Source organism: Rhinopithecus roxellana, chromosome 12 (assembly GCF_007565055.1).
Source record: "Rhinopithecus roxellana isolate Shanxi Qingling chromosome 12, ASM756505v1, whole genome shotgun sequence".
Lineage (NCBI taxonomy): Eukaryota > Metazoa > Chordata > Mammalia > Primates > Cercopithecidae > Rhinopithecus > Rhinopithecus roxellana.
The window spans coordinates 90,602,589-90,616,443 of record NC_044560.1 but is presented as its reverse complement, the minus strand read 5'-3'; the positions used below and the strand labels follow the sequence as shown (position 1 = coordinate 90,616,443).

The following is a 13,855-nucleotide window of genomic DNA, read 5'->3' as shown; positions in this document are numbered from 1 at the left end:
GCACCGTTGCTGGACACACTCTCCTTCCTCGTGCGAAGGAGCCCGCTGCCTCTGTCTCATGCTCCTTACCTAGTGCAGAACTCAGTGTGCTGGAGAAAAGCACAGCCCTGAGCTATCTGGTCCCTCTTGAGTTGAGGGGCTCAGGTCTTAAGGGCACCTTGAGCAATACCCAGTGGTCCTCCCAGATTGCTGGAGGTACTTGTCATCCATGGTCTGACTGGAAAACACGCCTTTTCTTCACTCCTCAGCCCTCCAGCATTGCTTCATACACTCTCCCTCTCAACTGATGGTGTCACTTATTTATAGAAACAATCATAAGAGAACTATTTAGTCTTCCCACAGCCAGATCTAATCCCCTGCCTGCATCATTCTCTCCTGCCTGGCCTGCTTGCCTTCCTGTGACAATGGTGGCCTCCCTCTTCTCTTACCTTTTACCCCATGGTGTCTTCCCTCAGTCTCTTCCCTTGTCTCTTCCTCCTCCTAGTCTCTAAATTTTTGGAGGGACCCAGTGCTCACCATGGCTTTTCTTTATCTGTATTCACTCTTTACCTTAATCGTTCTCACCCTTTTAGCCTAGCACCTGCCTCTTCCAGCTCATGCTCTAGTGTGCTGAGATGGAAGTCTCAGCTCTATACCCTTCCAGTGAATGCCTAATTAAAAACACGGTATTGGCTGGGTGCAGTGGCTCATGCCTGTAATCCCAGCACTTTGGGAGGCTGAGGTGGGAGGATTGCTTGAACCCAGGAGTTTGAGACAAGCTTGGGCAACATGGCAAGACCCCATCTCTACAGAAAATACAAAAATCAATTAGGCATTGTGGCGAACACCTGTAGTCCCAGCTACTCAGGAGGCTGAGGTGGGAGGATGGCTTGAGCTGGGGAGGTGGATGTTGCAATGAGCCAAGATTACACCATTTGGACTCCAGCCTGGGTGATACAGTGAGACTCTGTCTCAAACAAAAAAACCCACAGTATTATGCCATAGTTGTAATATAAAGGGAAATTAAAGGAAAATAATTTGTAATAACATAATATGCATTTCAGTATTCAAATGCTTGGACACAACTACATGTATGAAGTACTTGAACATGTGTACTTCTGCCTAGAGCCGCACTTGGTAGTGTGGATTGATTCAGGTATGTTGTTTTGGCAGAATCAAAGTAACATGATGTTTTGAAATAGTAAAAATCTCTTAGTAAAATTCTGAACAAAAAGAAATGAAAAAAAATTGATACAAAAAAATTATTTGGGTTTATATGGAACGTGGAGTTAGGTTCTAGGCTCAGATCATTATAAATAGATTTTTCTTATCTACATGAATGTTATTCAGGGCTGTTGAAAGTACAGGTTTTAGAATAACTCTCCATTAGGTAGGAGACTGCAGGGCATCTAGAGTCCCTCCCTGATCCCTTCCTTCTAATGCCAGTGGCACCCTATTACCACCAAAAATAGACTGCAATTTCTAGTAGCCCCTAGGGGGCAGTATGACACCACTGAGAACCCATGCCCTGGGCAATCACGCTGCCCAGTCCCAGGACTTTCAGTGAAATCACTGAGTTAAGTTTGTCCACATGGGTCTCCATGCTGATGGCTCCCTGAGTTCCAGACTCCTGTCCAACCGCCTACCTGTCACCTTTGCTGGATATCCCACAAGCATCTTACACTTCACATGTCCAAAATGTGTCCTTGGCCTTCTCCTCCACACCCTTCCTCCCCGTTTTCTCTGTTTCAGTAAATGACTCCACCATCCACTTAGCTGCTTGGTCAGAAACTTAGGAGTCATCATGGACTCCTGTGTCACCTACAGGTCACATCTATCTGACTTCAAGTCATCTCCTGGCCCAGCCACTCTTCACCCGTCCACCATGACCACCAAGTCCTGTTTCCAGCCTGGTTGCTTCACCCTCATAGTCTGATCTTCACCTGGCAGTCAGAGTGATTGTTTTTTTTTTTTTTTTTTTTTTTTTGAGACGGAGTCTTGCTCTGTCGCCCAGGCTGGAGTACAGTGGCCGGATCTGGGCTCACTGCAAGCTCCGCCTCCCAGGTTTACGCCATTCTCCTGCCTCAGCCTCCCGAGTAGCTGGGACTACAGGCTCCTGCCACCTCGCCCAGCTAGTTTTTTGGGTTTTTTTTTGTATTTTTTAGTAGAGACGGGGTTTCACCGTGTTAGCCAGGATGGTCTCGATCTCCTGACCTCGTGATCCGCCAGTCTCGGCCTCCCAAAGTGCTGGGATTACAGGCTTGAGCCACCGCGCCCGACCCAGAGTGATTGTTTTTAATCATAAATCTGATCACATCATCCTCCTGCTGACCCATCCTGCACTGTGCGTGGGACCCCGTCCTACAGGGCTAACCCAGCTTGGGTCCTGGCACCTCTCTGTACCCCTAGGATGTGCTGCTGCCCCTTGCCCTCTGCATCCATAGGCAATCTCGCTGTTTCTCAGACATGCTGAGCTCACTTCTGCCTCAGGGCCTTTGCATATGCCCTTTCCTCTCCTGGAGTGTTCTTCCTCCACTGTCCAGATGGTTCACACCCACTTCCTTCAGATGCCACGCATGTGTCCCCTCGGCTGACAGGCCTACCCTGACCTCTCCCTAAAATAGGCTTTCCTGCCATCCCACTCTTCTTTTTAATCTGCTTCAGTTTTCTTCTTATGCTTATTACCTGAAATTGCGTTATACATTTATTATTTTACTTACTTATTTTCTGTCTCCCTTTCTCCCATGTCAGCCTCATGAGGGCAGGACTTAGGCTTTGTTGTTCACCATTGTATTCTGGAACAGTGTCTGGCACACAGCAAGCATGCAATAAATATTTGAATTATTTGAATATTTATTTTAAAAAGCTATTGGTTGGGTGTGGTGGCTCATGCCTATAATCCCAGCACTTTGGGAGGCCAAGGCTGGCAGATCACCTGAAGTCAGGAGTTAGAAACCAGCCTGGCCAACATGGTGAAACCCCGTCTGTACTAAAAATACAAAAAAAAAAAAAAATAGCCAGGTGTGGTGGTGGATACATGTAATCTCAGCTACTTGGGAGGCTGAGGCAGTAGAATTGCTTGAACCCAGGAGGCGGAGGTTGCAGTGAGCCAAGATTGCGCCACTGCACTCCAGCCTGGGCGACAGAGGAAGACACCATCTCAAAAAAAAAGTTATTAACAGGCTGCTCTGTTAAGTGCCAGGCTCTCTGACTCTGGGAATCAGGTGGAATGGAGCCAGGTGTGGTGGCTCATGCCTGTAATCCCAGCACTTTAGGCCTAGGCAGGCAGATTGCTTGAGCCCTGGAGTTTGACCCCAGCCTGGGCAACATGGCGAAACCCCGTCTCTATAAAAAATACAAAATTAGCTGGGCGTGGTGGTGTGTGCCTGGTCACAGCTACTTGAGAGCCTGTGGCGGGAGGATCGCTTGATCCTGGGAGGTTGAGGCTGCAGTGAGCTATGATTGGGCCACAGCACTCCAGCCTGGATGACAGAGTGAGATCATGTCTCAAAAAACAAACAAAAAGAGTAGAATGGGACATGGTTCCCCTATGAAGGGGGTACCCAGTCTAGAGGCCCAGCCATGAAGAGGGGAGTTTCTTATTGCCACAATGAGCTGTAGCTCCTTATCCTATGCCCCCTAGTCTCCTGGCAAACCCAGGCTTTTTATTTGTTTGTTTTGTTGTTGAGGCAGAGTCTTGCTCTGTCTCCCAAGCTGCAGTGCAGTGGCATGATCTTGGCTCACTTGCAGCCTCAACCTCCTGAGCTCAAGCGATCCTCCTGCCTCAGCCTCCCACGTAGCTGGGACTAGTAGGTACATACCACCACACCTGGCTAGTTTTAAATTTTTTTTTTTTTTTTTTTTTTTTGAGATGGAGTTTTGCTCTGTCGCTCAGGCTGGAGTACAGTGGCGTGATCTGGGCTCACTGCAAACTCCGCCTCCCAGGTTCATGCCATTCTCCTGCCTCAGCCTCCCAAGTAGCTGGGACTACAGGCGCCCGCCACCACGCCCGGCTGATTTTTTGTATTTTTAGTAGAGACGGGGTTTCACCGTGTTAGCCAGGATGGTCTCGATCTCCTGACCTCGTGATCCACCTGCCTCGGCCTCCCAAAGTGCTGGGATTACAGGCGTGAGCCACCGCGCCCAGCCATTTTAAATTTTTTGTAGAGATGAGAGTTTTCTCTGTTGCCCAGGCTGGTCTTGTATTCCTGGGCTCAAGCGATCCTCCTGCCTTGGCCTGCCAAAGTGCTGGGATTACAGGCGTGAGCCATGGTGCCTGGCCCCAGGCCTTTTAGACTGAACTGACATCACCTCCTTCAGAAAGCCTTCATGATGAGTGTTTGTGTGAGTGTCTCTATTTTTCACAAACACTTACATGACTCTAGTGCTCCCATTCTATGCACAGATGTCTGTGTCACTGGGTTGTGCCATTTTGTAGTGTAATTATCTTTTTAGCAGCTTTAGTAGGATATTATTTACATACCATCCAGTTTGCCCATTTAAAGTACACATTTTAATGGTTTTTAATGTATTCACAGAGTTGTGCGACCATCACTACAAGTAATTTTAGAACATTTTATCACCCCAAAAGGCAGCTTCATACCCTTTAGCACTTGCTCCCTATCCTGTTGGTCCCCTGCCCTGGGAAACCCCAATTCACTTTATGTCTTTATAGATTTTCCCATTCTAGGCATTTAATATATAAGTGGAATCATACAATATGTAGGCTTTTGTGAGTGTCTTCTTTCACGTAGCATAATGTTTTCAAGGTTCATCCATGATGTAGCATGAATGAAGAAGCATTCCTTGTTTGTTTTGTTTTGTTTTTGAGACGGAGTCTTCCTCTGTCGCCCAGGCTGGAGTGCAGTGGCGTGATCTCAGCTCACTGTAAGCTCCACCTCCTGGGTTCACACCATTCTCCTCCCTCAGCCTCCCGAGTCGCTGAGTCTACAGATGCCTGCCACCACGCCCAGCTGATTTTTTTAAATTTTTAGTAGAGACCAGGTTTCACTGTGTTAGCCAGGATGATGTCGATCTCCTGACCTCATGATCCGCCCACCTCGGCCTCCCAAAGTGCTGGGATTACAGGCGTGAGCCGCTGGACTCGACCTTTTCTCTCATTCTGTGGGTTGTCTATTCACTTTTTTTGATGGCATCGTTTGAAGCACAAAATATTTTAATTTTGATGAATGCCGGGGTCCAGCCCTAGCGTGTCCAAGGTAACCCAAAGGGGAGAGGCAAGGTGGCGAGAGACAATAAAGACACCAGACACAACATACAAGAAGACACAGACAAGACTGCAGCCCAGCAAAGGGCTGACAGCCCCGAATGATTTTTACTACAAGCTTATATAGTATCTTATAGAACAATTGTCAATCAGTAGAGCATCAGGTGATTACATAATTATAGAACAATTGTCAATCAGCAGAGCATCAGGTGATTACATAATTATATATAGATTATTAGGATAGTCTCAGAAGTACATCAAGAACAGTTCTTTTCATGGATGGTCAGTTCTTCTTTCCTTGGTTACCCTTTTGGGGAATAAGCAAGCTTAATAGTTAACATAACAAAGTCTTATATTAGACTTGGTGGCTCTTGTGGTTACAGGTGCTAGACGGGACCATTGTGTGGTCTTGAGGAAATGGTCTTAGGGACAATTATAGCAGCACAATTGGTTATAGGCTTAGAACTGGCACAGCAGTCTCTATTAAGTGCAAGGTTATACTTTAACATTGATTATGTAACTATGTACAACAATTTTTCTTTTTTCTAAGTTTAGTATTTTACTTTTATTTTTGTTTAGGGCACCAAATTTAATATCCTTGTCGTCTTATTGTGTCCCACAAACTTAAATCTTTTTATAGAATTAACCTCCCATCTATCCACACCATTTTTTCACCATTTATATAATCCCCAGAATATGAAATAAGTTAGGAACTTAACCATGACAAATTTTGCATAGAATTTTTGTCTTTATGGGGATACCATATTTCTTTTTTCCCTTATGTGTTCCCATCACATACCCCCACTGGCCATTAACCCATATTGTAGGGACAGGCCCAGGGCCAAATTTTCCGAGGGTAATGTGGTAAGATTTTTCTTCTATCTTTCCAGCTCATGGGTATTGCCCCATTTTCCAAGATCTGGAGTGGGGGTGGGCAGTACTATTACCGAATGAGTAACACTCCCCAGACCTCACCGTGAATCCCCTCCAATAGTTGTCCGCATATAAATAATCAACCAAATGCAAAGCAAAATAGCATAGCTTATTCCAGCGATACAGAAGAGCCCACCAGCGCCACCTGCTGCACAGGCCTTGGAAGTGGCCTTGCCAACATCCAGAGGGCTCTGAGCCTTGCTGGAGAGCAGCCTTATGCGATCAGGGTCCGGGCCGTCCCTCTCCTGCATGGCCTGCGCCAGATAAAGTCTAATTTATTTTTTTTGTTACTTGTACTTTTGGTGTAGTGAATATGAAGATTTACTCCTACATTTTCTATTAAGTATTTTATGGTTTTCTCTTTTAGATTCAAGTCTTTGCTCCATTTGGGGTTAATTTTTGTGTATAGTGTGAGGAAAGTGGTCCAGTGTTACTGTTTTGCAGGGGGATTTTCAGTCGTCCTAGCACCATTTGTTGAAAAGGCTAGTTTTTTCCTGTTTGGTATCCTTGGTGAATATAGTTGACCATAAATGTAAGGGTTTCTTCTGGATTCTAAATTATATTTTGTTGATCTATATGTCTGTCATTAGGCCATTACTACTGTGTCTTAAATTCTGTAGCTTTGTAGTAAGTTTTTAATTCCGGAAATGCTAGTCCTCCAACTTTATTTTTCCTTTCAAGATTGTTTTGGTTACCCTGAGTCTCTTACATTTCTTATGAATTTTGAGATAAGCTTGTCAACTTGTACGAAAAAAGCCAGCTAGGATTTTAATACAGATTGCACTGAATGTGTAGATCAATTTAGGAGTATCGTCATCTTAACAGTATTAAGTCTTCTAGTCCCATGAGCGCAGGGTGTCTTTTCATTTGTTTAGGTCTTCAGTGTTTTTCAGTAATGTTGTGTGGTTTTCCTTTTCTTTTTTTTTAATTGGGATCTTGCTATGTTATCCAGGCTGGTCTCGAACTCCAGGGCTCAAGCAATCCTCCCATCTTGTCCTCCCAAAATGCTGGGATTATAGGTGTGAGCCACCATGCCTAGCAAGTGAGAATTCTTTAAATATTCTAGATACAGGTCTCTTATCAGATGTATAATTTGCAAATAGTTTCTCTCATTCTTTTTTTTTTTTTTTTTTAGACAGGGTGTCACTCTGTTGCCCAGGCTGGAGTGCAGTGGTGCAATCACAGCTCACCACGGTCTTGAACTCCTGTACTCAAGTGGTCATTATGTTTCAGCTTTACAACCAGCTGGAACTACAGAAACACATCACCACACCTGGCTAAGTTTTAAATTTTTTTTTTATAGACAGCTGTGACTGTACCACTGTACTCCAGCCTGGACAACAGAGCAAAACCCTTCTAAAGAAAAAAAAGATATATATGTATATATATAAATTATACTTCTTCTTTTTTTTTTTTTTTTTTTTTTGAGACAGAGTCTCGCAATGTCACCCAGGCTGGAGTGCGGTGGCGCGATCTTGGCTCACTGCAAGCTCCGCCTCCCGGGTTTACGCCATTCTCCTGCCTCAGCCTCCTGAGTAGCTGGGACTACAGGTGCCCGCCACCATGCCTGGCTAATTTTTTGTATTTTTAGTATAGGTGGGGTTTCACTGCATTAGCCAGGATGGTCTCGATCTCCTGACCTTGTGATCTGCCCACCTCAGCCTCCTAAAGTGCTGGGATTACAGGCATGAGCCACCACACCTGGCCGTATATATAGCAATTATATTTCTATACATTAGCAATGAACAACCTGAAAACAGAATAAAAAGAAAAACAATTATACTTACGATAGCATAAACAAGAGTAAAATATTTAGGCATAAGTTTAAGAGATGTATACAGCTTATACTTTGAAAACCACAAAACAGGCCAGGCATGGTGGTTCACACTCGTAATCCCAGCACACTGGGAGACTGAGGTGGGAAAATCACTTGAGTCCAGGAGTTTGAGACCAGCCTGAGGCAACATAATGAGACCTTGTCTCTACAAAAATATATATAATCAATTGTGTATTGATTGTGTATTCTGCAACATTGCTAAACTTGTTTATTAGTTCTAATAGTTTTTTTGTGGATTTTTTAGGATTTTCTATATGCAAGAGTGTGTCGTCATCTGCAAATAGAAATAGCTTTACATTTTCCTTGCTGATTGGATGCCTTTCATTTCGTTCTTTTCACCTAATTAACCTGGCTAAGAACCTTCAGTACAATGTTGAATAGAAATTTCAAGAACAGATATCCTCATCTTGTTCCTGAACTTAGGGGGAAAGCATCTTATTTTTCACCATGTAGTTTTCTGTTGATACCTTTTATCAGATTGAGAAAGTTCCCCCTTCCATTCCTAGTTTATTGAGTTTTCATTATGCAAAGGTATTGGATTTTGTCTGCTGCTTTTTCTGTATCTGAGATGATTATGTGGGTTTTGTCCCTTATACTATTGATAATTGTCTGTTACACTGATTGATTTTTAGATGTTAAACCAACTTTGCATTCCTGAGATGAGATTAATCCACATCTTTTTTAGATGACTATTTCACTAGATTGTGAGCACCACCACTGTTAGGGCCAGTGTCCCCAGGGGGCAGGTAGGGGTGGATGTCCCTAAAGTCTATCTTTATTCTGCTCTTTCACTCCCCTGAGTGTCCCCTCTTCTAGTCTGTCTGCAAAGGCAAGGATGGGAAGCCAAGGCAGAGGTGATCATTGGCAACTGTGGGGAGTACGTGTGGCACTCTCTCTGCTCTCCACTCTGCTCTTGCCCCTGCACATCCAGGAAGGAGCTGTCAGCCTCAGAGGAGGCAGCATGGAGGGTGCCCTGTTTGAAGCAAGCAGCATTTGTGGCATGAGGCCTGCCTTAGGGTCAGCTTGGAGCATCTCTGTAGGCACAGCCTGGACTGTTCCCAAGTGCAGCTGTGGGCCCAGGAGCCAGCACAGGTGCTCCTTCACCAACCACCACTTTTCCCGGCTTTTGCTGCTGGGTCTGCTGTGGGCCCACCACTGTGGCTCCTGGATATTTTGTTCTGTTTGGTTTGCTAAAATAAATCCTTGTTCTTATACTGCTGCCTGCCTGCCAGGTCCCAGGTGTTTTCAGAGATTGCTGCTGGGACAGGCCATAGCATCTCTGCTGCTGCTCTTCTGCCTTAGGCCAAGTCCCTTAGGAGATGCCCTCGTCAGCCCATTGTGGGGCAGTAGAAGTGAAAGCCATGTAAAAGTGCCTCTGTCTTCTCTTTCTGGTTGGTTACCATTCCTGCTGTCACACCAGCTGGTCCTGTGCCTGATGGGCATCTGTCGTCAGTCTCACTGACCTGGCACTCACTATGTACTGCCTGAACCGACAGAACTGTATTACTGAGGAGCACCCAGGGCCCTTCTTTAGTCAGCAGATGTGCTTGGTGCTGGGGAGAAACGAGCCAGGGGTGGCTCCTACTTCCTCCTCCCAACCCCAGGCCTACTTGGAAACTGCAGTGTGGTGTCATGGTGCGCAGCCTGTGCTAGGATGGCCTCTCACCCTGCACCGGTTTTGGGCCAGCCAGGCCACCTCATGGCCTCCTTCAGGTGTTGAAGCTGAGTCCTATCAGTCTCCAAAAACCTCCCCCAGGGCTCCCCACTGGCTCCCATGACATGTCCTAGGAGCTCTGTCTGAATCAAGTCTTTTTTTCTTTTTTTGAGACGGAGTTTTCCTCTTGTCACTCAGGCTGGAGTGCAATGGCATGATCTCAGCTCACTACAACCTCTGCCTCCCAGGTTCAAGTAATTCTCCTGCCTCAGCCTCCCAAGAAGCTGGGATTACAGGCACCCACCACCATGTCCAGCTAATTTTTGTATTTTCAGTAGAGATGGGGGTTTTGCCATGTTGGCCAGGCTGGTCTTGAACCTTAGGTGATCCACCCACCTCAGCCTCCCAAAGTGCTGGCTGAAATCAAGTCTTGATGTTTAGAATCCACCAGGGTGAGGTTGGTGGGGAAAGGAGAAGCCTATTGCCCTGGCCCCAGTGACCCCAAGCCAGCTCCATCTCTGGCACCCTGGGTGGGGCTTTGCCCCCTGGATCAGCTTGGGCCGGCAGTGCTCCCAGCAGGACTCACTCCTCAATGTCGATGTCATTACTGCTGGTCAGTCATGGCCGTCAGGACAGGCAGCATTGAGGACAGGATAAGGCAGCTACGCAGGGCTGCCATGAAGCCCAGGAGAGAAGAGGATGTGTGTGAAGTGCTCAACATGGTAGATTCTGGGGTGAAGAAGGATGTGTATGAAGTGCTCAAAATGGTGACAGGCAGGCTGGCCGGAGGCCCCGGGAGGGAGAACTGGTCCCACAACCTTGTGAAACAAGGGAGGACCTTATTGCTGTGCTTGCCTGATTACCCTGGGAAGGAGGGACCAAGGGACCAGCCAGAGGCCAGTGGGAGAAGAACCATCAGGGTTTCCTCAGAAGTTATCCCGGTGGGTCCACCTGTGACCCTTGTACTCTGAGGTCACCTGCCCCTACTTGTGCCAAGTGTTGCACAGAGAAGGAGAGGAGGTTCTTGGCCCAAGGATTCCAGACCAGTGGCCAGCCTCGTGGCCATGCGATCTGAGCACCGGGCTGCCTGCTGCCCTGCTCACAGGAGCCCCACCCTGGCCTCTGAGGAAGGGAACGCAAGACCAGACATACAAGGGAGAAGCTAAAGCAGAACTCAAGGGATGGAAGGCTACTAATAGTTATGTTTTCAAAGAACATTTAATCAGAGGAACTTTCAAAATGTTTCATACATTGAATAGATCCTATCACCAAGCAGTGCATAGAGTAGGATCCTAACTTTGTAAAATATCCATATGTCCTATATAAAGACAAATGTGTATGTGCCAAGAAAAAAGACTGGAGAAGGAATTATGAACAGTGGTTATCTCTGTGATTGATTTTGGGTGTTTGTATTCTGGTTTTTGTTATTTTCAAAATTTTCCCCAGCACACAGATAACATTTTCTTATGTGAGAAAAAACATTTTTTAAAAAGCAGGGGATGGAGAGCGGCAACTATTTGCTCAAGACTTCTCAGTAAGGAAAGGAACCTGGGGTAGAAAGCTCCCCCTTCAGCTGCCCATGAGGGCACAGGTGGGCCCCACACACAGTACGGAGCCAGGTCAGGGCCACATGCCTGCCACTTCCTCAGCAGAGACCCTAGCACAGGTCACTGTCGGCCCAGACTCCTTCCACAAGCAGGCGAGGGTGCAGGGCCACACCTCATCCAAGAGATGACCACGTTTAGGTTTTTTGAAGAAAAGCACAGCTCTCAGGTAAATACAGCAGCACCTCCAAGCACATTCTGGGAGGAGTGGGTTTTATGAGGAAGGCACACAAGGAAGGCCCAAATTTGCAAGTCCCTTTAAAATGAGCCTGCTCAGAAGTGCTGTTTATTCCACAGGTCTGCGCAGGCATGGCACTAAGTGTCCCGTGGCACATTTGGCCCTCATGGAGGCCTCAAAAGGGCAGGACTAGCACCCTCTTCTCCAGAGTGTGAGGAAGTAGCAGGCGCAGCAGGTACATGATGTGGTCAAATTAAGAAGAGGCAGAGGCCGGGTGCAGTGGCTCATGCCTGTAATCCTAGCACTTTGGGAGACTGAGGCAGGAGGATTGCTTGAGCTCAGGAGTTCAAGACTGGCCTGGGCAAAGTTAAAGACTGGCCTGGGCAACATAGTGAGACCTGGTTTCTGCAAAAAATATAAAAATTAACTGGGTGTGGTGGCGTGTGCCTGTCATCCCAGCGACTCGGACTGAGGTGGGAGGATTGCTTGAGCCCAGCAGATCGAGGCTGCAGTGAGCCATGATACTGCCACTGCACTCCAGCCTGGGTGACAAAGCAAGACCCTGTCTTTTAAAAAAAAAAAAAAAAAAAAAAAAGCAGCCAGGACTTGATGCCAGGTTGACTTGGCTGCAAAACCTGCCCTCTCCTTTTCACAGCCTCCTTTCCTGTGAAATAATAGGGAATTTCTCTAAAGCACATTGCCCAGGTCCCTACGTAAAGACAAAGAAACAAGACTGTGCGCTCACCTGGCATTAGGGCCAGCACTGTGCTGCATTTGTGAAGATGGCCACTGGGTTGGGGGATTGTTCTGCACCGAATGGCCCCAGGCTCCCTGTCAGTGGCTACTTGGTGCAGCCAGTGGGCCTGAGTTGACCACCCTTATTTATGCTTCTTATCTGCAGCCTTGAATGCATCCTTGGCTATGGGAGGCAACCAGGTCAGAAGATGACCTTGGTAGCTGAGCACTGACCCCTCATCAGCTGTGTGTCCATACGACCTCCTCCCTTTCTGAGGCCTTCTCTATGTGATGTCATTTGGTGGCTGTCTGGGTGGCTAAAGTTACTAGAAGTCTGGCCACCAGGAAGGCCATGACTGTCATACTTTGTGCTTTGCTGCATAAAAAGGGAGTCTCATCATGATCCTCAGGCCTGCTCTGCACACCTGATGGGCATGGCAGCATTTGTGTCTTGAAAACATTCATTTCACAAACTCCTAGCACACCCAAACCATGCCAGGTTACACACTGGGCACTGAAGAGACCACACATTTGTCAGTTTCAAAAACTCTACTGCCCAGTATTGGAAGAAGAGAGCTGTTAAATCAGGTCCTGCAATGGCAGACAGGCCCCAAGTCCTATGGCAGCTGGGGGCTCAGGCCATGTCTCAAGCTTTGGAAGAAGGTCATGGGGGCAGACGGGTTCTCTGGGTTGGAAGAGCCTCTGGAATGAAAGAGTCCTATGTCCTCATGTCGCAGGTGAGAAACTGAAGCATGAATAAGAAAGGGAACACCAAGTGAGTCCCTGAGTTGGAACTAGAATACCTGTCTCCTGACACTCAGGCCATTGCCTCTTCCAATCCCTGCTAGCTGAGCTTGAAGTCCTAGACTAATGGGGAACTCACCATCTTCCAGACAGCCTGGGCCCACCCTTTATGTACATGGGAAGGTCTCTTCCTCTGCACTTGCACGCGGAGGCCCTCCCTGGTCCAGGTGGAGGGGCTGCTGTCCCGCAGCGTGGCCCCAGGCTCCACCCCTGCTGCCAGACCAGCTCTCCCCAGTCCCCTCCCTGGGGGTGCAGCATGTGAACTCCAGAGAGGCACATCCTTGGGCACATGGGGAAGTAGAGCCACCCCACCAGGCTGTGCCTGTGGATGGGGTGGACCCAGGATCTGCTTTTAATGACACGGTTTGGGCAGCTGGACTCTGTCTGTTCCAGCAGGTAAATTACAGGCTTAGCAAGTCAGAAATCAAATAAACACTCCAACTCCCAGTGGCTGCTCCAAGGAGAACAGCGGTTTCCGGGAACAACAGAGGCTGAGACAAACCTCCCCACCCAATTCAGCCTAATTACTGCCTGTCACTCCCTGGGACAGGGACCTTTTCTTTGACTCATAGGCCCAAGACACAGGACAGTGCTGGTGGGCACCCAGGGTGACGCCAATTTTGGTGGCCAGCTTGTTTGTAACTCGTAGACACAAGCAAACACTGGCAGTCCCCACCCTTGCCCCATGCCCGGCCAGAGACTGCCGGTCACCCTGCTCTGGATGGAATGGATTGTTCTGCAGTGGGGCAGGCGCGGGAACTGAGGTCTCGTTGACAATGCCTGGTGGTGGCTGTCTGCAGTTCTGTGCTGAGGCCCCAGGCCCTGTCCAGGTTCAGTGGAAAAGGTACATAGGTTGATTACTGACGTGAGCCATGGGCAAGGGGAGTAGGCTGCGGGGGCATCT

At 47.5% G+C, this 13,855-nt stretch overlaps 1 long non-coding RNA gene across 1 annotated transcript in view; it reads left to right on the top strand.

The window, feature by feature from the left end:
* LOC104654872 overlaps nt 1–13,855 on the top strand; it is a 33,286-nt gene that overhangs the window by 17,649 nt on the left and 1,782 nt on the right. The window lies entirely within an intron of this gene.